Source organism: Procambarus clarkii, chromosome 49 (genome assembly GCF_040958095.1).
Source record: "Procambarus clarkii isolate CNS0578487 chromosome 49, FALCON_Pclarkii_2.0, whole genome shotgun sequence".
Classification (NCBI taxonomy): domain Eukaryota; kingdom Metazoa; phylum Arthropoda; class Malacostraca; order Decapoda; family Cambaridae; genus Procambarus; species Procambarus clarkii.
This window is the reverse complement of record NC_091198.1, coordinates 33,851,384-33,877,905: the sequence shown is the minus strand read 5'-3', so window position 1 is coordinate 33,877,905 and position 26,522 is coordinate 33,851,384. Positions and strand designations below refer to the sequence as shown.

The following is a 26,522-nucleotide window of genomic DNA, read 5'->3' as shown; positions in this document are numbered from 1 at the left end:
AGAAAACCCACCGTTTTTGGGAAACAGTGTTCTTTTCTCTGCTGAGATAATTAAACCTAGGTCCTGATCGACATGAGTCTAATACAGAGTTAAGAGTGTTCTGCGTGTTAGCATACCCAGTGGTGTGTATCATTATATCATCAGCATAGCTAATGATGTGGACGTTGGGTTTGCTCGCTATAGAGTTTAACAGCGTGCTTATTAAGATATTAAATAAGGTAGGACTGAGAACACCACCCTGTGGGGTACCTAGTTCAAAGTCTCTTGTTACACTCCTATGCCCCTGGAAAAATACAGATGACTTCCTGTTGGATAAGTAACCCCTGATCCAACAAAGAAGCCGACCACCAATATTCATTCTTGCAAGCTCACTCAAGATAACATGTCTATTTGCAATATCAAAGGCAGACTTAAGATCTAGGAAGGTGGTATATGACTTTTCAGTGTGCAGGGTAAGAAAGGTGGTGATGCAATGATGCACACTCCTTCCATGCATGAAGCCATATATCTGGGGGATAGCATGGTTCTTATTCTATGGAGGAGACGGTTTAGGACCATTCTCTCGAATGTTTTGCAAATGCAGCTAGTAAGGGAAATTGGGCGGAAAGCATTCTCTTGATTTGGCTTGGGAATTGGAATGATTATACTGTAACGGTTCTATTGTTACGTAAAGTATGGTGACAAATAAACACAGACACTAAGATACTATATATATATTTGGTCGAATATACAGAAGTACACCGGTGATACTTTGGTGTGAGTTGAGCGCACTGAGCGTCGGTACAGTATCTCGCAAGTGTCTGCTCTAGACCACACTTGAAAGTGGACTCTGGTTTAATGTTTGCTATCCTGCTGCTTATATGCCCGGGCAACTCCTCACCGTATTGCCCGGGCAACGCCTCACCTCATTCATCTCCAAAGGTTGACAGGAATATTAACAATGCATTTGGAGCGAGTATATTATTGGATAATCTACTCGCTACAGAACTCCCCCTCCCAGGGGATGAAAGGAAAAATACTTGATCAAGGAACTTAGCTGGTCAGTGAATTGTACGCCCTGCTCGCGTTACATAACCATCCAAGTTAACTTCCTCCTCTTCGCTGATGTCATCTAATTGGGGTCGTAGGGTGGGAGGTCGCACAGGATCGTCCGTCGTCGTAGGATCAGGTTGTGGTGCGGCTGGGTACTGGGGTTGTAGGGTGGGAGGTCGTACAGGATCGTCCGTTGTCGTAGGTGGCGGTGCTGCTGGTAACTGTGGTCGAAAAGTGAACTGCGTAGTCGGCGGATGTGTCTCTGGATTTAGCAGTGTTGCAGACGTTGAGACGAAGCCTGGAGCAGAGCAGAGAGCTGAGTGAGGCCGGAGTCGTGGAGCTCTATGTGGGAGAGCGTGGCGGCTCGATTGAGAATTGTGAGTGTCTAAACTCGGGGAGCGAGAGCGTGGCGGCTCGATTGAGAATTGTGAGTGTCTAAACTCGGGGAGCGAGAGCGTGGCGGCTCGATGCGGTCGTAATCTGCTGTCTGCTCTGTGTCGAAGCTGTAGCGTCTTGGGTTGATTAGGACTGTACACGCCGAGTACTACATTGTTGACTGTGGAAATTGTAGTCTGGTACTAAAAGATGTAGGCAGTGTGTGGACAAGCTCGGTGTAGCAGGAGAGAAGAATGTGCATAATTGTTGCGTCCTTGGGTCGCTGGTGGAGCATTTAGATCCGGGGCGGATGGGCTCGGGCACCAGGACATTAGGAGGTAATGTAGGCACGTAGTTAGGACAACGAGGGAATCACTGCTAGAGCTGAATTGTCCTGGAGGCGACGAAGATTCGGAAACGCAAGCTGTAAGTCCTGTACTGCGCAAAGGGCTTGAGTCGGCAGAGTATCAAAATGCAGTGAACGTGTAGATGAATCTGACGAAAGAGCAGCTTTCGTGGGCGCCCCTGTAGGACAAGCAGTGCCCTGGCAGCGACGGAGAGTCGGCAGGGAAGGCTGTAGATCCCACATTATGTAGTTACTGATGAAGCTGCCAGATGAGTGAGTAGTGATCGTGGAGCAGCAAGCCGTAGTAGATGAAAATGCAGAGATGATCGCGATGAAAATCATAGCTGTGGCAAGGGTGTTGGCAACGTTCCACGACAGGTGGCTGCGGTCCACAGCAAGCAGCAGCAGTGGAGGTCCAGTGAGAGTCCATGTTGTAGTCCATCGTGACTGGGTATCGTCGAAACTCTCTGGGGTCACCAATGTAACGGTTCTATTGTTACGTAAAGTATGGTGACAAATAAACACAGACACTAAGATACTATATATATATTTGGTCGAATATACAGAAGTACACCGGTGATACTTTGGTGTGAGTTGAGCGCACTGAGCGTCGGTACAGTATCTCGCAAGTGTCTGCTCTAGACCACACTTGAAAGTGGACTCTGGTTTAATGTTTGCTATCCTGCTGCTTATATGCCCGGGCAACTCCTCACCGTATTGCCCGGGCAACGCCTCACCTCATTCATCTCCAAAGGTTGACAGGAATATTAACAATGCATTTGGAGCGAGTATATTATTGGATAATCTACTCGCTACAATACTGTTAGTCCAAGAGATAGGAAGTTCCCTAGTAACATAGCTCATATTATACAGCTCAAGCAGGGGATTCCCTGGTACTAAAGGAAGTAGACGCAATATCATAAGTGATGCCATCTTCACCGGGGGATGTGGCTTTGCCTTTGTTTAGGTCCGCGAGTAATTCAAACTCAGTAAATGGCACGTTGCATTCATCTTCCTTGTGGAGCATGAAGTCAACGAGCCTTTCTCGATCTCCGTAACCAGCATTTAATCTGAACTGTATGTCTGGGGTGAAGATTATTGAAGCTAGAGGTGGTTGCCCAAGCATCGACTAACTCGTTTGCTCTGTGTAGAGGGTGAGGGTGTGCTACTTGGCCGATCTTATCGCCTTTAATTTTTTTAATATCCTTCCATGCCTGGCTGAGGGGGGTGTGAGAGTTGAGACTGTTAACAAAAGTTTCCCAGTTATCTTGCCTGAGCTCTGTCATGCGCTCCCTCGCCTTGGCTAGGGCTTTCTGAAAGAGCTTGAGCATTGCTGGCGTACGTGTTTCCCTATATGCAAGCCCAACTCGCCTGGCAGTGCGTTTCAAAGTACGCAGTTTGGGGTCATTGTAATAGGCATGGCGTTTATTACCTTTCATATCGTTCCGACTATTGGATGGTGCAGGGGGCCGACCTAAAGGGTCAGCAAACATCTGAATGCTCTGTACTAGACCGTCGTTAAATGTCTGGACTGTGGAGGGATCATAAGTGCTGTACCACTCTGACACATGAGCAACAAAGTCTTCACGTCGAGCAGGAGGAACACTGAGCCGTTTGCGTTTGAAAGTCCCACCGGGCAGGATGGTATTTCCTATACATAGAGTAATCAATCTAGGGTGATGATCTGACAACAAATCTGTTACAATAGATGATGTGCTCCAGACGTGAGAGACGTTGAAACCAACACAGAGGTCTAGAATGCCTCCACAAATATGCGTGGGTTCAAGGTCACCCACAAGCTTCATCAGTAACTACATAATGTGGGATCTACAGCCTGCCCTGCCGACTCTCCGTCGCTGCCAGGGCACTGCTTGTCCTACAGGGGCGCCCACGAAAGCTGCTCTTTCGTCAGATTCATCTACACGTTCACTGCATTTTGATACTCTGCCGACTCAAGCCCTTTGCGCAGTACAGGACTTACAGCTTGCGTTTCCGAATCTTCGTCGCCTCCAGGACAATTCAGCTCTAGCAGTGATTCCCTCGTTGTCCTAACTACGTGCCTACATTACCTCCTAATGTCCTGGTGCCCGAGCCCATCCGCCCCGGATCTAAATGCTCCACCAGCGACCCAAGGACGCAACAATTATGCACATTCTTCTCTCCTGCTACACCGAGCTTGTCCACACACTGCCTACATCTTTTAGTACCAGACTACAATTTCCACAGTCAACAATGTAGTACTCGGCGTGTACAGTCCTAATCAACCCAAGACGCTACAGCTTCGACACAGAGCAGACAGCAGATTACGACCGCATCGAGCCGCCACGCTCTCGCTCCCCGAGTTTAGACACTCACAATTCTCAATCGAGCCGCCACGCTCTCGCTCCCCGAGTTTAGACACTCACAATTCTCAATCGAGCCGCCACGCTCTCCCACATAGAGCTCCACGACTCCGGCCTCACTCAGCTCTCTGCTCTGCTCCAGGCTTCGTCTCAACGTCTGCAACACTGCTAAATCCAGAGACACATCCGCCGACTACGCAGTTCACTTTTCGACCACAGTTACCAGCAGCACCGCCACCTACGACAACGGACGATCCTGTACGACCTCCCACCCTACAACCCCAGTACCCAGCCGCACCACAACCTGATCCTACGACGACGGACGATCCTGTGCGACCTCCCACCCTACGACCCCAATTAGATGACATCAGCGAAGAGGAGGAAGTTAACTTGGATGGTTATGTAACGCGAGCAGGGCGTACAATTCACTGACCAGCTAAGTTCCTTGATCAAGTATTTTTCCTTTCATCCCCTGGGAGGGGGAGTTCTGTAGCGAGTAGATTATCCAATAATATACTCGCTCCAAATGCATTGTTAATATTCCTGTCAACCTTTGGAGATGAATGAGGTGAGGCGTTGCCCGGGCAATACGGTGAGGAGTTGCCCGGGCATATAAGCAGCAGGATAGCAAACATTAAACAAACTGTCACAGAAAAGCCATTACTTCACTATCTTCTGGAATGTGAAGCAACCAATGACCTTAGAAGAGCTTTAAGAGTTCCTGAATCATGCAGTGGCCACCCTGAAGCCATCAACACAGCCACTCTCCTGGTCAACAAAGGTGTCCAGCAGCTGGACACCCTCATAAAGACTGTGAAGCAGTATCCTCCCCCACGATAACAGCTTGATGGTTAAATGCAACCTCAGAACACTGGGGAAAAAAAAAGAAAAGAAAAAAGAAAAAAATTAATAATTACGGGAGACATCTCCCGTCACGCAGGGTGCAGTCGCACATCCACAAATCTCCAGTATCAGCTCTTGATACTGGTAATGGCTCAAAAGGGCCACCACTTACGGGCTATTCATGCCCGTGCCGCCTTTTGGGTGGCTTAATCTTTATCAATCAATCAATCAAACATTAAACCAGAGTCCACTTTCAAGTGTGGTCTAGAGCAGACACTTGCGAGATACTGTACCGACGCTCAGTGCGCTCAACTCACACCAAAGTATCACCGGTGTACTTCTGTATATTCGACCAAATATATATATATAGTATCTTAGTGTCTGTGTTTATTTGTCACCATACTTTACGTAACAATAGAACCGTTACAGTATAATCATTCCAATTCCCAAGCCAAATCAAGAGAATGCTTTCCGCCCAATTTCCCTTACTAGCTGCATTTGCAAAACATTCGAGAGAATGGTCCTAAACCGTCTCCTCCATAGAATAAGAACCATGCTATCCCCCAGATATATGGCTTCATGCATGGAAGGAGTGTGCATCATTGCATCACCACCTTTCTTACCCTGCACACTGAAAAGTCATATACCACCTTCCTAGATCTTAAGTCTGCCTTTGATATTGCAAATAGACATGTTATCTTGAGTGAGCTTGCAAGAATGAATATTGGTGGTCGGCTTCTTTGTTGGATCAGGGGTTACTTATCCAACAGGAAGTCATCTGTATTTTTCCAGGGGCATAGGAGTGTAACAAGAGACTTTGAACTAGGTACCCCGCAGGGTGGTGTTCTCAGTCCTACCTTATTTAATATCTTAATAAGCACGCTGTTAAACTCTATAGCGAGCAAACCCAACGTCCACATCATTAGCTATGCTGATGATATAATGATACACACCACTGGGTATGCTAACACGCAGAACACTCTTAACTCTGTATTAGACTCATGTCGATCAGGACCTAGGTTTAATTATCTCAGCAGAGAAAAGAACACTGTTTCCCAAAAACGGTGGGTTTTCTGAGTGGAAGAAAACGTATGTCTGGAAGCTGACTTTAACCGCCCCAAGCTGCGCGCGCATTGACCCGAGGTTATATAAACCGGGACGGAGACGGCGTGGGCCCCTTTCCCAAGCCAGCAGCTGCTCTTACATAACGACTCACTGCTGCTCAGCGAGTCGTAAACACAGAAGTTTAGCCCGCTCAACTGTTCTCCCAGCATGGACCCTACACCAGTTCCTCTCGGAGCGACCCGTTAGGGGCGTCCTGCCCTTCTCAACATTTAAGGTAGTGTTTGTGTTTTGTTGGCGCGCCGGACCAGTGTTTGTGTTGTTGGCGCGTCGGACCACTGTTTGTCTCTTTGTGGGCGCGCGCGCCCTGAAGCACGCCTGTTGGTCCAGCCTTGGTGACCAAATGCAGGTGCAGTGGTCCTAGAGGGGGAGGTGACCTCGGTGTTATGGGGCACTGGGTTTTCTCCAGTAGGTGGCTGTTATTTGAAGCACACTCGGGAGGAGGCCTGTCCACCCTCACCTTCCCCATCTGCTCCGCCCTGTCCTTAAGCTCCCTCACCCAGTCGACGTGAGGTATGCTGTTGGGCGACTTCTGTTATGCCGTTATTTATTATTTATAATAATAATAATAATAATAATAATTTTTATTTAGGCAAAGGTACATACATAAAGAGATTTTACAAAGTTTGTTGGCTTTATAGATAGGAGCTAGTACATACAATGCCTAAAGCCACTATTACGCAAAGCGTTTTGGGCAGGAAAAAACACTACTGACTAAAGCTTAAAACTAATGGGTAAAAAGAAAAAAATGCGTTGAGTACAAATAAAAATAGAGGTAAAAGAGGGGGGAACATTGTTGAAAAAACAGCACAAATACAATTACAAATTATTTACGTTCTTTATATAAGTCCTTCCTTACAGTCTGACTGTTAGTCAGGGTGTGTTTCCTCAAGCTACAATATTTACTGTAATTTTACCTTTGCTTTCGCCCCTAGCTTTAAATTTTCATGGATTTGTATTTTCATAAGTTCCTTAATTTATTAATGAATTTAATGGTGGCAAGCCGCATGTTTTCTTTTGCAGGCTTTTCATTCAGGTCTGTTTTAACTTTTGCTTATTGCCTATAAGTTATTAGGTAAAGTCAGCTAGGTTAGGCTAGCTGCCGAGTCACAGGCCTCTGGCCACCAGCTTTAAGTTTAATGGACTAGTTTTTCCATAAATTTCCTTAACTTATTAATGAATTTAATGCAGTGTCAAGCTCCATGTTTCTTTTGCAGGCTGTACATTTAGGTTTATTTAACTTTAGCTTATTGCCTTTAAGTTATTAGGGAAAATCAGCTAGGTTAGGCTAGCTGCTGTGTCACAGGCCTCTGGCCCCTAGCTTAGTTTTCATGGACTTGTTTCCCACAAGTTTCCTTAATTTACTACTGAAATTTATGCAGTGTTAAGCTGCATGTTTCTTTAGCTGGTTTTACATTTAGGTTTGTTTTAACTTTTGGTCTTTGCCTGTAAGTTAGTAGGTAAAGTTAGCTAGGTTAGGCTAACTGCAGTGTCACAGGCCTCTGGCCCCTAGCTTTACAATACAATACAATACAATTTTATTTAGGTAAGGTACATACATACAATAAATTTTTACAAGGATTGTTTGACTTATAGGTAGAGCTAGTACATACAATGCCTAAAGCCACTATTACGCAAAGCGTTTCGGGCCTTTGTTTTCATGGATTTGTTTTCCATAAGTTTCCTTAATTTATTATTGAATTTTATGCAGTGTCAAGCTGCGTGTTTCTTTAGCTGGTTTTACATTTGTTTGTTTAACTTCTGCTATTGCCTTTAAGTTATTAGGTAAAGTTAGCTAGGTTAGGCTAGCTGCAGTGTCGCAGGCCTCTGGCCCCTAGATTTGTTTATGGACTTGTTTTCCATAAGTTTCCTTAATTTATTAATGAATTTGTAATACTGTAATTTGGCAAGTAATGACCACGGGGTCCTTGGAGTGTGTGGTGTGTTCTCAGCTAGGCACGTCGCCCTCGGACGTCTCGCCCGGCCGTGTTGCCCGGGGTGTTAGTCCCAGGCCCCTTGGTGTCCCAGAGTCCCCAGGTACGTCTTCCCCGGAGTTGTCGCCGAACAAGTTGTCCCCAGACGTCCGTCTGCCCGGTGTAAGTCCGGCATGTAGTCCCCAGACGTACGTCTGGCCGGTGTAGCCCGGTGTGTTATTTCAAGCTTTCCGTCGTCCAGGCCCTCAGGCACGTGTCCTGCTTGCCTGGGGGGTAGCCAGGACCGTTACTCCATGTCCTCCGTCTGGCCGGTGTTGCCCGGCAGGCTGGTTCCCAGGCGCTCCCGCCTGGCCGGGGTAGCCCGGTGCGTTTGTCTTACGCGCCCTGCCCGTCCGCCTTGTGTCGTCTGTCGTTCTTCTTCGTCGGAGGGAGACGCTGGCGTTGGAGCACGGACCCGAGATCAGCTCGACGACGTCTGCAGGTTTACGTCTAACGGTGTGGGAACCGACCTGTGAGATTTATATTTATTTAATTTATATGAATTTATATTTACGTTAATTTATATACTTCGATAGCAATTTGTATAATAATGAGTGGACTGTATTTCTGCAATAATCTCTTAATCTCACAAATCGATCCTCTACACATTAGGGGGGGTTTATATTAATTAAATATATATGCAGCCAATCAAACTACAGTATTAACTACATACATTGAAAAGGTTCCTTATCTTATAGTACAGCAGGTTAGTCCACCAGGTATAACTAGGGTTTAGACACCAAATTATCCTCTTTGAGGTAGCTTCCATCACCCAGTAACTGGTGCACAAAGTCTTCCTCGTCTTGACCTGTCAAAAGGGTGCTAGCTGTAAAGCCAGAAACCTATATATGACAAGTATATCAGAGAAAACACTATACATGGAACAATAAAGACCTGGCTTAATTACCTTTAGTATGAGGCGATTTCATGATCTAACTGGCCCACCCTACCCAATGACATTAATGGCCACTAATGATAGATATACGGGTTTCGGAAAGACACTTAACTTGAATTTGTTGACAGCGTGTGATAATGGTACACCTTTGGTTTCCATAACACTTCCTCCAAGTAAAATTAACAGGAGCCGTATTTGCTCCCGTATGCCTCTGGTCTAGTATAAACAATGGCAATGTCTAACACTCCATACTATTGACGCTACTGGCCGACATTGTCCAGATATGATAGGAGCCGAATTTGCTCCACACGTCTCGGAGGTGACACAACAATGGCTGCCCCTCCTTCCTCACTGACGCCTGGCTTACATTGTCCACATGACAGAAAGTGATAGAAGGGTCACATTTACTCTACTTTAATATTGATAATTAAGTTAATTTATATAAGATGTTTTTATGATGGTAAAGTCCAAAGACTAATGTATTAAAGAATAATTCCCAGCAGAATAGCTGGTGAATTATAATAGTATGTGGTGATGATATCCCGTTTTCTATAGATGGTAATTCCACTACAAGTTACGTTTTCTATGGGTAACTTGTTGGTAATACAGCAGCAATTATTATCTGTCTGTATGATATATTAAATGGTGTCGGATTTTCCGACATAATTCCCCAGGGGCTGCTCACGGGTCGAAGTCCTATTTAGAACAGACGAACACCGATACTCCTTCGAATTATTTGATTAATTTGATGTTAGTAGTTAGTAATCACACATTTGTGCGTCTGTTCGTACAGGACGGATGTCCCGTACTAGAGTTGCAGGGGTTAGAAGTCTAATGCGATTTCATTTCCCTGTTAACTCTTGAAAGGCTAATATTCAAGCCTTATTACATATTATTTAACCCAGAAGACTGAATGTGATCAAGTACTACAGTCAAGTATGATTCAGGGACTGCAGTGAGATCAGTGACATTAGATATAACTTGAAGTTTGTTCAGGTAACTGGTCACTGATATATAAACACTGAGGCCCATGGAATACATCTTGATTAAATAATAAATGTATCAAATCAGTCATCAGATTTATTGGGGTTTAATTTAGTTAATTGATTCAGAAGATTGAATAGCTCATCATTAAAGTAAAGTATAGTTCTGAGACTGCAGTGGGTTCAGTGACATTGGTCGCAGTGACTTGTAGCTGTTTAAGCTACTGTTCACTGATTTGCCACTGAGGCCTCATGAACTCATCTTCAGCTTCAAATGATGATACTAACATCAACCTCTGTTGGTATAGTCAGCTGTAATCTCCTTAGTATAATGCTACTGGAGAAATATAATCAGCTGACAAATTTAGATTTCTACTGGTATTGTTTATCTGCAGGCATAGGTCTCCTCAGGCTTGATACTGGGCCTGAGAGTAATTTACCTCCTGCAGAGTTTAACATGGTTATGCCCTGATATTTAGTAGGGCTACCGATGAATCGATGGTAGTAGTCTGTCCCCACAAGGACAGCCATTTGGCATTTGATTTGCTCAAATTTACCTGCAGTTGCTTGATAATAGCTTTCCAGGTCAGCATAATCAACTTGAGATTGTTGTGACAAATCTTCACATTTCTTGATCTGTCTTGTTAAGTGGCCTTTAAGACCTGCAAGGGTTCTTTTCATTCTCCCTGCATTATCCATACTGGCTAGTTGGTGAAGCCTTGTGGGACTTGTACTTGGGCTGCTCATAGTACTGAACAAACACTAATGGTAGCCTAGGGTAAATTCTGAACTCACTAGGCAATAATCCTACTTCTACTAGAGGTTAGCACTTAAAATTAATACACATTATATATATACAATCATACACACTAATGATTTGAGTGATAAACCAGTGTCACTGGAAGTACCTTTAGGTTAGCTCTTCTATATCACCCTAGGATGGTAGAGACACTAATTAATCACTCAAAGGTGTAATGATCATGAGTAAATTATTATATATACACAACTCAACTCGAGTTGATAAAAATTACACCCAAAATAGGGTCTGGACCATTCATTAATGGTGTTAGGTTGTTGAATATAGTACAACTGACTATGGTAATAATGGGACTAGGATGAACGATAATAGTTCAACTAGTCAGTGGTAATATCCTACCCTGTTGTGGGTTGACAATTAGTAAATATTATACTGTGATCACTAGTGCAATATATATTAAATAATTCTCTATTTTGGAGAAATAATATACACAATTATTGATAATAGCCTCTTATATAATTAGCCTCTATGAAACTTCTAATATTATCAAGAAGTATTAAATATTATTAGTGACCTCGCGAAATAAACTCCACAAAATTCGTAGATAATCTCTTGCGAAATTTAACACCACGAAATCCGTGAACAATATCGCGAAGACACAGTCACTAATTTGGCTGGCTTCTATATTAGCGCTGTCATTTCACAGAATAACACGCCACCAAATCTCTGTGGGTGTGCATGAAACCGCTGACGAAGCTGATCTGAATTGAGCGGGGCTCGTGAACTCGCACGAGTCAACGCCGCCGTCATTGACTGCTGGCTTTGTTTAAATAACACTGCACTAGTATATTTAATGAATCCACTGGTTAACTGGTTCATCCGGTACTAAGATGACCAAATGTGGGTTCAAAGGATCAAATAATCCGTCATCCGGTTCGAAGATGACCAAATAATGTGGGAACCGAAATGTGAGATTTATATTTATTTAATTTATATGAATTTATATTTACGTTAATTTATATACTTCGATAGCAATTTGTATAATAATGAGTGGACTGTATTTCTGCAATAATCTCTTAATCTCACAATTCAATCCTCTACACATTAGGGGGGGTTTATATTAATTAAATATATATGCAGCCAATCAAACTACAGTATTAACTACATACATTGAAAAGGTTCCTTATCTTATAGTACAGCAGGTTAGTCCACCAGGTATAACTAGGGTGTAGACACCAAATTATCCTCTTTGAGGTAGCTTCCATCACCCAGTAACTGGTGCACAAAGTCTTCCTCGTCTTGACCTGTCAAAAGGGTGCTAGCTGTAAAGCCAGAAACCTATATATGACAAGTATATCAGAGAAAACACTATACATGGAACAATAAAGACCTGGCTTAATTACCTTTAGTATGAGGCGATTTCGTGATCTAAACGGCCCACCCTACCCAATGACATTAATGGCCACCAATGATAGATATACGGGTTTCGGAAAGACACTTAACTTGAATTTGTTGACAGCGTGTGATAATGGTACACCTTTGGTTTCCATAACACTTCCTCCAAGTAAAATTAACGGGAGCCGTATTTGCTCCCGTATGCCTCTGGTCTAGTATAAACAATGGCAATGTCTAACACTCCATACTATTGACGCTACTGGCCGACATTGTCCAGATATGATAGGAGCCGAATTTGCTCCACACGTCTCGGAGGTGACACAACAATGGCTGCCCCTCCTTCCTCACTGACGCCTGGCTTACATTGTCCACATGACAGAAAGTGATAGAAGGGTCACATTTACTCTACTTTAATATTGATAATTAAGTTAATTTATATAAGATGTTTTTATGATGGTAAAGTCCAAAGACTAATGTATTAAAGAATAATTCCCAGCAGAATAGCTGGTGAATTATAATAGTATGTGGTGATGATATCCCGTTTTCTATAGATGGTAATTCCACTACAAGTTACGTTTTCTATGGGTAACTTGTTGGTAATACAGCAGCAATTATTATCTGTCTGTATGATATATTAAATGGTGTCGGATTTTCCGACAAACGGTACGCACCACAGGCCCTGGGTTCGGCGTTGCCGCCGGCAATCCAGGATGACTCGTCTCCCTCGGTGTTCGTTAAGTCCTCGGCGTCCAGATCCAGGGGCAGTGCCCTGGACAGGGGGGTGGCCCCCATGTTGCCTGGGGCACGATTCCTCCAGCAGATGGCGGCGTCGAAGCGTCGTCGGGAACGTCGTATATTTAATGATATCCCATTCTTTGCCTTCCTAGACAATGTAAATTAAGACTTTTCGCACACTTTATATGGAAGGTTTCTTATTTTGTACTTGCAGACATCTCGCGACATGCCTTGCCCTTATTCATAATTATGTTCTACATTTCAGCACTGACATGCCTCTGCTTTCAGATCACCACGGATCCATTTTGCCAACAGCCTAACTTAATTTACTCATTCTTTCGATGCCTTGTGCATGTCGCATGTTCAATTTTTGCGTTCGCTGTGTTACAGTATGTTTGTTCACTTTTCCTTGTCTTACGTCATTAAGTAAAGTCAGCCAGGATGTCCTATTTGCAGAGTTATAAGTAATTTATTAAGTAAAGTCAGCCAGGAGGTGCTATTTGCAGTATTCGCGGGCCCTTATTTTGCTTTACGTTCCCTGGCCCTGCATTTTTGCCTAGTTTCCTCAGTAGCTGCTATAAGGACAATATCCACTTCTGGCCCCAGACATCACTCGGTACCCCTACTTAAATCTCTGAATATGTTAGACATTAAGTCACTGCACATTCTCTCATGTGTATTATACATATATAAAACGCTAAACTATAATGCCAATCCTGATCTCAAAAGCTTCATAGAAGGTTGTATCAGAACCCATGAGCATCACACCAGAAATAAATACAGTTTTGATATTCCTAGAGTACTACTTAATCAAACTAGAAATGCTCTACAAATCAAGGGGCCCAGAATGTGGAATGACCTTCCCATCCATGTTAAAGACTGTACCTCTCTCAACCAGTTTAAGTTAAAAGTGAAGCTATACCTAATAAATTCCCTGTAACCTACCTTACCCTTCTATTGTCAACCAATGTCTGTTTTTTTCTTTAAAGAGCGCTGTTTGTCGACATAATTGTATTTGTGCTGCTTTTTCATCTATGTTTTCATTTCTTGTTTTCATTCTACTCATTATGCTCAATTAGTATTAAGCTTGTCATTTAAGTTTATCATGCCCGAAACGCTTTGCGTAATAGTGGCTTTAGGCATTGTATGTACTAGCTCTACCTATAAGTCAAACAATCCTTGTAAAAATTTATTGTATGTATGTACCTTACCTAAATAAAATTGTATTGTATTGTATTGTATAGTTACAGTAATTTACGCTTGGCTCTTGCAGTTTATTCACGTTGCTTATTTGGTTATATTTGTTATGCATCACCTCCGTTCTCTTAATGTAAAAATGGCTATATATACACGCCGATTGTATACCCTTATTTTGTACTTGCAGATACCACGTGCCATGCCTTGCCCTATTCATAATTATGTTCTACATTTCAGCACTAACATGCCTCCTGCTTTCAGGTTACCACGGACTCTTTTTTCCCAAACAGCCTCCTTAATTTACTCCGACAGTTGATGCTTTGCTCATGTCCCATGTTTAATTTTGCGTTGCTGTGTTCAGTATGCTTGCCCACTTTTACCTTGCCTTACGTCATTAAGTAAAGTCAGCCAGGATGGGCTATTTGCAGAGTTACTAAGTAAATTATTAAGTAAAGTCAGCCAGGTTGTGCTAGTTGCAGAGTTACTAAGTAAATTATTAAGTAAAGTCAGCCAGGATGTGCTATTTGCAGTATTCGCGGGCCCTTATTTTAGCTTCACGTCTCCTGGCCCTGCACTTTTGCCTAGTTTCATCGGTAGTTACAGTAGTTTATGCTTAGCTATTGCAGTTTATTCACCTTCCTTACATGGTTATATTTTGTTATGCTTCTCCTCCGTTTTCTTAATGTAAAATTGGTTTTATTTATTCTAGGGCGAAATGTTCCATTAGCCTACCACAATTTATTACATCTTACTTATTTAGTAACATTTGTGCTGCGCATCATTTATATATTTACTTTATATATTTTAATATAAACTTTATATATTTACTTATATATTTACTTACTTTATATATTTGAAACTTTGAATATTTGTCATTAAGTTTTAAGTTAAGTCAGCTAGGACGAGCTAGTTAGGTTATGCTATGGGGTCTTTCAGTCACGACGTGTATTAAAGACTTTCAGTTTATTCCTCAATTTAGTCGGAAGGTAATGCGGCTTCCCAGCCGACGTCCTTCCTGTGACGAGTTAAGCCGGCGATGTTTTCAGTTTTATATTTATTTGGTCATATAAATAGGCGGCCTCCCAGGCCGCTGGTTTATCCAGACGTGTTGTCTGCACGGCGTAGCCCGGATGTCACTGCGGCCTCCCAGGCCGCTGGTTTATCCAGACGTGTTGTCTGCCCGGTGTAGCCCGGATGTCACAGCGGCCTCCTAGGCCGCTGGTCGCGAAGTTCCAGCTGAAGCCTTACAGCCGAAGTGTCTTTTTTCACTCCTTTTCGTTAATGTATTTGGTTGTATTTACCTCGGCTCAAAGTGTTAATCCCGTTTCTCTAACGAGTTATAGTCCAGCTTTATTTTGAGCATACTTTGTTTTGCAATTTAATTATTTATAATTAGTTATAATTAATTATAGTTATAATTGGTTTATAATTTTATTATTTACACCATTTATTTACGATTATTCATATAATAATTTATTACATTGTTAGGCTTTTCCAACGACGTCGTCCCAGCCGGTGTTGTTCCTGCAGAGGATGGACCAGCTGGTGGCTCGGCCGTAGCTGTTGCAGCGGGCGCCCTCACAGATTCAGCTAGTTTCAGCAGACGATGTTACAGCTGCTAACGCCCCAGTTCCATCTTAGGCTTCCCGGCAGCCGATGCTTCAGTCATGAACCTCCAGCTGAAGCGTTCCACCCGACGTTGCGCCCATCAATTTAACACTCTTTTCAGTTTTGTAATTCTCGCTTTCCCAGCTTCATGAATTGTTCCCGTTATTTCTAGGACAGTTATATTCCAATCTTTAGCCTAAATTGTCTTGCAGCTGGCCCTCTACTTACCACTAAGGTCTTCCCTGGTGGCCAGTTGCCGCTATTTTCCTCCCTTTATCAGATGTTGATGCTCCAGCTGTCGATGCCCAGCTGCAGGTGCCCAGCCCCGATGTTCCAGCCGCTGATGGCAGGAATTTGCAGTTCAACATTCGGCAACGGTCGTTAAGTTGATCCATTATTTTGCACAATTTTGACTATTGGTGTTTGTGTTATACATGCTACGTTAATGTGGGTTTAAGGTCCAGGTACTACCCACGTGCATAATTCTTTAACTTATAAAAAATCCCGTGCTTATTGTATCTGAGTTATTAACTAAGCCAGCTAGGTTGTGCTAGTTGCCGTGTCGCAGGCCTCTTGCTTCAGTTTCCCTGGCTTCGCTTTTTCCACTAGCCTACTCACTGTATTCCCGCTCAGGATGCTTTGTTTTATTGCATGTGTCTTTTACTGTGTTTACAGTATGTTTGTTTAACTTTTGCTTTGCCTTAAGTTATTAAGTAAAGTCAGTTAGGACGTGCTAGTCGCGGTGTTACGGGCCCCTTGTCTCCTGCTTTAAGTTTCAGGCCCTGCATTTATGTTTAGTTTCCTCTGTAAATTATTACTGTTATTACGGGTAGCCTTGCGGCATATTTGTTGTTTCTCCTGGTTACGTAATGTGGTTTATCATTTACGGCCTAAATGTTTACATTTACCCTATCACAGTTTAATTCAATTGATGCCCTCCCAACACCAGCTGCAGGTTTTGCTTCCCGGTGGAATTTTATGCTTGTTCGCTCGACTTTAAGTTGTTAGGTAAGGCCAGTTAGGCCGAGCGAGTGGCTACTCGCCGTCTCGGTTATCTCTACCTTAAGCTTTGACGCCCTGGCGTCGTGCGGTACGCCGTTTTGGTGATTTATAATTTATATTATTTGTGAACAATTTTAAAATATATCTTATGACTGCTAGACTTTCAGTTATGAGTTGTATTACTTCCGCAATTTATAGCATTGCTTTTGCCTCATGCCTAAAAATTCTGCGGCGAGGAAGAGAACGCGAGCCGGATATGGTCACTGCTTGATCGCAAGCGGGGATTTTTCTGGCGTGGGAGAAAGAAACAATTGCGCAGCGCGTCCCGCAGCGTTGCGCGGGCAGTTTGGGGCCGTATAAATACTGGCGCACAATGGGGCTCTGCCTCACTCCGCCTGCCCTCGCCGCTGCCCTCGCAACCACTCCCCGGCCGCCCGACTTCGCACGAGATGGACAACACGCCAGCTGCCTCGGTACCTGACCTCTCTCTCACGGACATCCTGGGGCCCTCGACACCCCAGACTGTTCCGGCAGGGCCCTCCTGCCCTACACTTTTAAACCCAAGGTGAGGTTTTCTGTTCAATTCTAGTCAGGTCTTCCCCAGTGCGGCGTGTGCCATGCGCCATCCCCTCGCGGTACGTGTGTGCCGCCTTAGTTAGTCCTTTGGGCTCTCTGCTGTTAGTTCCCGGAGAGCTGGGGCGCCCTCCTTGGGCCTGTGCCGGGCGCCCCCGTGCCGTGTTGGTCGCGTGGCTGGCTTAGGGTCGGCGTGCCCCGGGCCGCGTCCCTAGTGGCCTGCGTTCGGTCTCCTCTCTTGTGGGGCCCCGTCCAGCCATGCCCGTCCGTGTCCAAGGGGGCCCCGCCGCGCGGCGTGCCCAGGCGCGCGCCCTGCCCGGGGCCCCGTCGGCGGCCAGGCGTGCCCTTGCCGGCGTCGCCATGTGGCCAGGCGTGGTGGGCCCTACGCCCTTTGTGCTCTGCCTTGGGGCCGTCTCCTTTTAATTGGCCTTGGGGTCGTCTGGGCGTGCTTCGGCGTCCTTCCCGCCTTTCCTTCAGGGCTCCCTGTCGCCGGCCCGCCGGGTTCCCTGGGTGTCCCAGGGGGCCAGGTTTCGCCTTGTCCGAGGGCATGTGTCGCCCTCGGCGACGGATTGTGGCCAGGTTCGGTCCTACGCCCGGGACGCATGTTCTCGGCGGCGGCGACACGTGGCCAGGCGTGGGCGGCCCTATGGCGGGCCCCGCCTTGGGGCCCATGCATGCCTTGCCGGGTCGTCACGTGCCTGGCCGGCAGGGCGTGCTTCTGCGTCTTTTCTGTTTTTCCCTCGGGTGTTCCCTGTTGCCGGTCTGCCGGCTTCCCTGGGATGTCCCCAGGGGTCGGGTCTCCCTGAGCGGACAAGCGACGACAAGTGTCCAGGTCCGGCCCTCCGCCCGGGCCTGCTACGGGGCACACGCCTGGTCGTGCTGCCACGTGGCACGGCGTTCCATGGCGCACACGGTTGGGCTGTGTCCCGCCCTTCCTGTTCCCTGTTGGGTGCTAATCCACGTGGCTTTGCGCCACGGCTTCCCACGTCGGGGCTCGGGCTGCCTTGCGCCCGTACGGCCGCGCCTGTGTGCGGCACCCCCCCCCCTTCCCTTTTCGTCTAGGCCCTGAGCATGCCGTGTGGCAGCGCGTGGTTGGTAGGCCACGGGGTCCTTGCCGTGTGTGGTGTGTTCTCCGCTAGGCACGTCGCCCTCCGACGTCTCGCCCGGCCGTGTTGCCCGGGGTGTTAGTCCCAGGCCCTTCGGTGTCCCGGAGTCCCCAGGTACGTCTTCACCGAGTGGCGCCGATCAAGATGTCCCCAGACGTCCGTCGGCCGGTGTAAGTCCGGCATGTAGTCCCCAGACGTACGTCTGGCCGGTGTTGCCCGGTGTGTTATTTCAAGCTTTCAGCCGTCCAGGCCCTCAGGCACGTGCCCTGCTTGCCTGGGGGGTAGCCAGGACCGTTACTCCATGTCCTCCGCCTGGCTGGTGTTGCCGGCAGGTTGGTTCCCAGGCGCTCCCGCCTGGCCGGTGTAGCCTGGTGTGTTTGTCTTAAGCGCCCTGCCCGTCCGTTGTAGCAGGGATTCCTCCTACGTCGTAAGTTCAGCGTTCGTCTGCCTGCCCGTCCGCCTGTGTCGTCTGTTGTTCTTCTTCGTCGGAGGGAGACGCCGGCGCTGGCGCAAGGACCCGAGATCAGCTCGACGACGCCGGCAGGTTTACGTCTAACGGTACGCACCCAGGCCCTGGGTTCGGCGTTGCCGCCGGCAATCCAGGATGACTTCGTTATGTCCGTTAAGTCCTCGGCATCCAGTTCCAGGGGCCGTGCCCTGGACAGGGGGGTGGCCCCCATGTTGCCTGGGGCACGGTCCATCTCCGGACACGGCTTCCTCCAGCAGATGGCGGCGTCGAAGCGTCGTCGGGAACGTCGTATATTTAATGATTCCCATTCTTTGCCTTCCTGACACTGTAAATTAAGACTTTCTCCCACTTTATATGGAAGGTTTCTTATTTTGTACTAGCAGACATCTCGCGTCATGCCCTGCCCTTATTCATATTTATGTTCTACATATCAGACTGACATGCCTCTGCTTTCAGATCACCTCGGACTCATTTTGCCACCAGCCTAACTTATTTTACTCAGGCATTTGTGCCTTGTGCATGTCGCACGTTCATATCTTCGCGTTCGCTGTGTTACAGTATGCTTGTTCACTTTTCCTTGTCATTAAGTAAAGTCAGCCAGGATGTCCTATTGGCAGAGTTATAAGTAATTTATTAAGTAAAGTCAGCCAGGAGGTGCTATTTGCAGTATTTGCGGGCCCCCTTAATTTGCTTTACGTTCCCTGGCCCTGCATTTTGCCTAGTTTCCTCAGTAGTTACACTACTTTCGCTTGGCTCTTACAGTTTATTCACGTCGCTTATTTGGTTATATTTACGTCATGCATCTCTTCCGTTCTCTTAATGTAAATGGCTTTATATCCACGCCGATTGTATCCACTTTTTTGTAATTGCAGATACCACGTGACATGCCTGCCCTATTCATAATTATGTTCTACATTTCAGCGCTAACATGCCTCCTGTTTCAGGTTACCTCGACTCTCTTTCCCAAACAGCCTCCTTAATTTACCCCGACAGTTGATGCGTTGCTCATGTCGCACGTTTATTTTGCGCTGCTGTGTTCAGTATGCTTGCCCATGTTACCCTGCCTTACCTCATTAAGTAAAGTCAGCCAGGATGTGCTAATTGCAGAGTTACTAAGTAAATTATTAAGTGAAGTCAGCCAGGCAATGCTAGTTGCAGAGTTACTAAGAAATTATTAAGTAAAGTCAACCAGGATGTGTATTTGCAGAGTTCCTAGAATTATTAAGTAAAGTCAGACAGGATGTGCTATTTGCAGTATTCGCGGGCCCTTATTTTAGCTTCACGTCTCCTGGCCCTGCATTTTTGCCTAGCTTCATAGGTAGTTACAGTAGTTTATGCTTGGCTATTGCAGTTTATTCACGTTACTTATATGGTTATATATTTATGTTATGCTTTTCCTCCGTTTCTTAATGTAAAAATGGTTTTATTTATTCTAGGGCGAAATGTTCCATTTAGCCTACCACAATTTAATACATCTTGCTTATTTGATAACATTTGTGATGTGCTTCATTTATGGTTGTCATTTAATTTGTTTCTATTTATTATAGGGCGAAATGTCCCATTCCCCACTATTCATCCCTGTTACTTATTTGGTTACACTTGTGTCGTGCATCCTTTATGTCTGTTATAAAAACATTTTTTACTATAGGGCGAAATGTTACATTTAGCATACGTTATTCTTTGTCTCTGCCATCCTTTGTTTATTTCCTCGGCAGTGTCTTCAGTTAGTAGTCCCCTTTCCTTCGCTGTTGTTTCAAGGCAGCCAGGATGCGCGAGGTGCAGTTGTGGGCCCTCGCCTCTTGCTTTATGCTTCTGGCCCTGCACTTGTTGGGTTCCCCTTTCTTTTATTCTCGTTTACGCCTAGCTCTCGCTGTTAGTTATGTTCTTCCCCCGGTTCCTCTGTCGTTCAACTACTCTTGTTGCTTCTACGTCTGTAAGGTCTGCTAGTTCGCCTTGCCTTCGGTGTTGTGGGCCCCTTGCTTCTTGTTGTCTATTCAGGCTACGTTTTCCCCCCTTCTCTGGGGTCTCTTTTTTTTTCATTGGGTTGGTTAACTTTTCTTTCTGTTGCTCAGTAATTCCTTGGTCTCCTTCGGGTGTTTGCTAGAGCTTTGCCTTTATGTTTTGGGTAATTGCAGACGCGTCGGGCTCGTTGCTGTGTTACGGGCCTTTTGCCCTTGCTTAAGTTATTTGGGCCTGTTCGACAGCCTTCCCCTGTCATTCGCCTCCTGCAGGCTATGCTTTGTCAGCTGCTTGTCTCTTTTGCCGGCTTACTTTTATGCTTCTCCCCTTCTTGTCTAGGATGTTTAGGTATGGACAGCGGGGCGCGAGCCACGGCTTATCGGTAGCCCCCCCCCCCCCTCGGTCCCTGTTTACTCGGTCTTGCCCTCTTACTTCCGCATTCTTCCTTCCCATTCTACGTTATCGCTTCTCGTTTTTGGGCCTTGTTCCTTCCCTGTACGGGTTGTGTGCTGCCCAGCGCGCCTCAGCGCCGTTATCTTCTCTTCGGCCTCTGTTTGACGGCCCCTCCCCCCCAGCCGTGCGGGCACGCCCGTGGGAAACGTCCCCTTGGTTCCTCCTACGTCTGCGTATCTGTTAAATTTGTTATTGTTAGACTCGCAATTTGATTTGTATTTATTACGGCAAAATTTTTCTCCCGCAATTTACTCTTTGTTTAAGTTTCACGTTCAATTTGTTATTAAGGGACTATCAATTAGGATTTGTATTAATCTATTGCTTTGCCTCTGTGCCTTTAAGTTATTTTCAGCTAGGGTACGCTAGTTGCAGTGCATTCGGGTGGGCCCCCCCCCCACAATTTTTTTTTTTTTTTCCTCCGGTTATTTCGTCCTATTACACTCGTTTCCCTCATTATATATTCTGAATATTGTGCATTATATTTGCCCACCCATTCTTCATCGTATCGACAGTACATTAAGTTACATTTGGATGCTACCGAGAAGTTTAGCATGGCCTCGCGCACGGTGTCATGCAAAAACTGGCCATTCGGCCTTCCTTTCGGCAAGCTCAAGCCAGTCAGTTAGCATGACGTCGGCCAGCTTCTTGTTGGCCAGCGCAGCCAGCATGCTGTTGGCCATACGGTCGCTAACGTTCTTTGCCCATCCGGCCTTCTGGGCTATTTTACTCTTCTTGTTCCTTCGCCATTGTTGTTTCCTACTACGTAATAGTATTCTATTTAATTTTACCTCATCTATCATTAGGTTAGGGGCCCTTACCTCCAACCGCTATTCCTTCCACTGCGCTCTGCCCGCTTGGCGCTCAACGCCGGCTTCTTCTGTTCCCTTTATTCGCAGCCACGACAAGCCGGAACCCCCCCCCCTCCACACCCTACTGCGGCGAGGAAGAGAACGCGAGCCGGATATTCCTCTGATCACCATTACAACGCACGCAGCGGTGCCGGGATGCAGCCGCCCAGGGGCCTACGTTAATACTATTATCTTCCCTTTATTTGCTGGGCTATATGGTAGTATTAATATTATTCCGTATCGTTACTGTCATTCCAGTATTATTTTATTAAAATATAAATTGTTATTATGGTTTGGCGTTGCTTTCTTAATTTCTTCCATTCTGCGGCACTTGCCGTCATCGGTTAGTTACGATATTACATTGTATTCTTCATTGTACGATTATTTACGACATTGTATTCTTATTATTATCCTTATTACAGTTACTGAATGGCAGCTCCCTGCCGTCGATTTCACTTTGCTCCTGTTCTAAAGATGTTGCCGAAGTTCACGGCGTACTAGCTGCGGCTCGCAGACGCTCATTGACAACACAAGACTACACTCAGCGGCCACTTAAGGCAGACTCCTTGGCTTCTATCCAGCCCAATCACCCGTCTGGAGGCAGAGATGGGATAGAGACCAAGAGTAATGTTCCCCGCTCACATTCTACATCCGCTTAGGACACAAGCATGTTATAGATTTGGCTTTAAGAATTGGTTCTTATTCCATTTTATTGTTTATGTATATGTTGCTTAGTTGTTATACCCGTTCTTGGTATATGTATTGCTTATATTCAAGATTTATAGTGTTTCGTATTACCCTGTTATAGTTGCTTTGTGCTTCCTTGCTGTTCTCCTACTGGTTTTCTCCCACTTTTGCTCTTAGCAAAGGTACTTCCCCCTTCCGTTTGCTGGAAGATTCTTAGAATTGTTAGCCCCCTTCATTGCTACAGTATAATTATTCGGATGCTCTTTATTCATCCAGGATTGTTAATTAAGGTTTCTCTTAATTCCTGCTGCCGGGCTCCCTCCCCCGTTTTTCGTCTCCGTATTGATTCAGCTAGGGTTTCCCTCTCGTCTGTGCTCTTGCCTGTCACGATAACACTGCACGCCGCTTCTGCCCACCCTTACTGCCTTATATCTTTCAGCCCGGGGAAGGTGAGCTACGCGACAAAAAATCGACGCACGCTCCGACTGGATCAGGTATCGCTTACATGGTCAGGAATCAACACTCTTCGGATCCTACAAGCACAGATCCTACAAGCGCTCCTGTCACCAGGCGAGATTTCTCCAGGATCCTACGCGCTGCCCTCTCGGCGCTAGGCTTGACTTCAGATGACTACGCTCCGCACCCAGCTGTCTCGGGACGGGCTCGCCACATCAGAAATAATGGCAGACGGCAGGCGGAAGAGTAGTGCTCACATCCTACGTCAGACGGGACGTTGTTGCTCTGCTACTTTGAGTGCCTCACGCGGCCAGCTGGCACTCGCCCTTCGGGGGGGGGGGGGGGTCCGGCCGCTGGCCTGCGGTGGGGGTGCAGCGCCGGTCCCCAAGTGTCCCGCTGTCCGCAGCTAATACTTTGCCCAGTCTAGGTGCTAGTAAGCCCTACTTGTAGTCACACCCCCTTCTCCTTATCCATTAGGTCTTTTACGGCCTCTTGGCTGGGTACATTACGTGTTATGTGGTCTCTCACTTATTAGTTATTCTTTGTGTCCTGCCTGTTATATCCTAGTGTTATATAATTACTACACATTTGCACTCGGCCTTAATTCTAGTACCAGTTAACCTTTAGGTTTCTGCAGAATTAGTTTCCATGTCACTATAGGCTAAGGTCTCATACTTACTACGGGTGTACCTTTTAAGTTAAATCTAGTCCTCGGACTTGGAATTGTTACTGTTAATTCTTACTTTATATATTTACTTTATATATTTTAATATAAACGTTATATATTTACTTAATTTATATTTGAAACTTTATATATTTACATGTTCAATGTTAAGTTTTATATAATATCAACTTTGTTATAAGTCTATAATATAAACCGTGTTTAATATAAACTTTATATAATTACTTACTTTATTTGAACTTTATATATTTACATGTTCTGCAGAATTTAATCTTCAATAAACTTTAACGCCCCATACTGCCAGTATCTTTCTCCCCCTGGTCAGAAAATTCCTCTTATCACCATTACAACACACGCAGAGGTGCCGGGTTGCAGCCGCCCAGGGCCTACGTTAATACTATTATCTTCCCTTATTTGCTGGGCTATATGGTAGTATTAATATTATTCCGTATCGTTACTGTCATTCCAGTATTATTTTATTAAAAATATAAATTGTTATTATGGTTTGGCGTTGCTTTCTTAATTTCTTCCATTCTGCGGCACTTGCCGTCATCGGTTATTTACGATATTACATTGTATTCTTACATTGTACGATTATTTACGACATTGTATTCTTAATATTATTCCTTATTACAGTTACTGGATGACGGTTCCCTGCCGTCGATTTCACTTTGCTCCTGTTCTAAAAGATGTAGCCGAAGTTCACGGCGTACTAGCTGCGGCTTGCAGACGCTCATTGACAACTCACGACTACACTCAGCGGCCACTTAAGGCAGACTCCTTGGCTTCTATCCAGCCCTATCACCCGTCTGGAGGCAGAGATGGGATGGAGACCAAGGGTAATGTTCCCCGCTCACATTCTACATCCGCTTAGGACACAAGCATGTTATAGATTTGGCTTTAAGAATTGGTTCTTATTCCATTTTATTGTTTATGTATATATTGCTTTGTTGTATATATTCCCGTTCTTGGTATATTTATTGGTTTATATTCAAGATTTACAGTGTTTCGTATTATCCTTGTTTATAGTTGCTTTGTGCTTCTTTGCTGTTCTCCTACTGGCTTTCTCCCACCTTTGCTCTTAGCAAAGGTACCTCCCCCTTCTGTTTGCTGGAAGATTCTTAGAATTGTTAGCCCCCTTCATTGCTACAGTATAATTATTCGGAAAACTCTTTATTCATCCAGGATTGTTAATTAAGGAATCTCTTAATTCCTGTGCCGGGCTCCCTCCCCCCGTTTTTCGTCTCCGTATTGATTCAGCTAAGGTTTTCCCTCTCGTCTGTGCCCTTGCCTGTCACGATAACACTGCATGCCGCTTCTGCCCACCCTTACTGCCTTATATCTTTCAGCCCGGGGGAGGTGATCTACGCGACAAAAAATCGACGCACGCTCCGACTGGACCAGGTATCGCTTACATGGTCAGGAATCAACACTCTTCGGATCCTACAAGCGCAGTGCAGGACGCACGCATACCCTAGCCCAGCGAGCGCCCCCCGGCAAGTTCTACCCGGCCCGCGCCCAGTGAACAGGCAACACTTCTTCAGGGCGATTAATTCGCGCCGCCCTCGCAGAGCTAGGCTCGCCTTCAGCCGACCACGCCCTCTTACCTTTAGAATTGACAGGGCCACTCGGCTCTCTTGACGGGCTAGCCATCGGAGTTAACGGCGGGTCCAGCAACGAGCTGGAACACCCAGCTGACTACGTCCGGGACGTTGTTGCACTGCCACTCTGAGGCCTCCTTGCGACCAGCGGGCCTCGCCCTTCGGGGGGGGGGGGGGTCCGGCCAGCTGGCCTGCGGTGGGGGTGCAGCGCCGGTCCCCAAGTGTCCCGCTGTCCGCAGCTAATCCTTTGCCCAGTCTACGTGCTAGTAAGAGTAAGGAACCCCTTCTCCTTAATCCTTCTCCCGCTGGCCCTCGCGGGATTGGGGGTGCTCCGCCGGAACCCCCAAAGTGATAAGCCTGCAGATAGCTAAGAAATATTCCCATGAATTGTAATTAGTCTAATTAATGCAACTTTCATTTACTACCTATGGATGTAGTTATTAATTGTAATTGATCTCTACTTTATCATTAAGGATTATTCATTATAATTATTCCTTAATACTTTATTGTTATGCACTAGTCAATAATTATTTATCATTCATCCTAATTAGCTATTTGATTCATTAAAAATAATTGCTTATCATTATACTATTTGTTATTATTATTATTATTTATATAATAATAATTTTATCTATTAATTTATTATTTATTAATTTATATAATAAATTAATTTATTATATATTAATTTTATATATTAATTTATTATTTACCATTATAAAATAAACAAGTCCCCAATCTGAGCACGTTTTCTTCCAACCTCAGAAAAACAAAGATACTAAATCGGCGCCCACCCAGGCAGGGAGGAGCTGTTCGCAAGATGCAACTGTCTAATGGCTCCCAGCTTGACTATGTAAACAGATTCAAATACCTTGGCCTTGAGGTGCCACTCTATGGTCCTGTTGTATTCAGACTCTGTCGTCAGTATAAATTAAGAGAGGCTCCGAGCTCTCGAGGCTGTTGCAGGTTATCACTCAGGCTATGGTGCCAATGTCAGATTTGTCAAAATGATGTACCTTGCATACATCAGCTAGTGGATTATGCTGCACCTCTGCTTGTCTTGATGCCTGAAAGAAAGCTTGGAGG

At 45.4% G+C, this 26,522-nt stretch overlaps 1 long non-coding RNA gene across 1 annotated transcript in view; it reads left to right on the top strand.

Moving 5' to 3' along the window:
- LOC138351370 (uncharacterized) overlaps window positions 1-26,027 on the top strand; it is a 102,365-nt gene extending 76,338 nt beyond the window's left edge. The window contains exons 2-3 of the long non-coding RNA XR_011222455.1: window positions 24,475-24,677; window positions 25,188-26,027. This is a non-coding gene — a long non-coding RNA (uncharacterized lncRNA). The remainder of the gene's footprint in view (window positions 1-24,474; window positions 24,678-25,187) is intronic.
- Window positions 26,028-26,522: the final 495 nt, after the last annotated feature.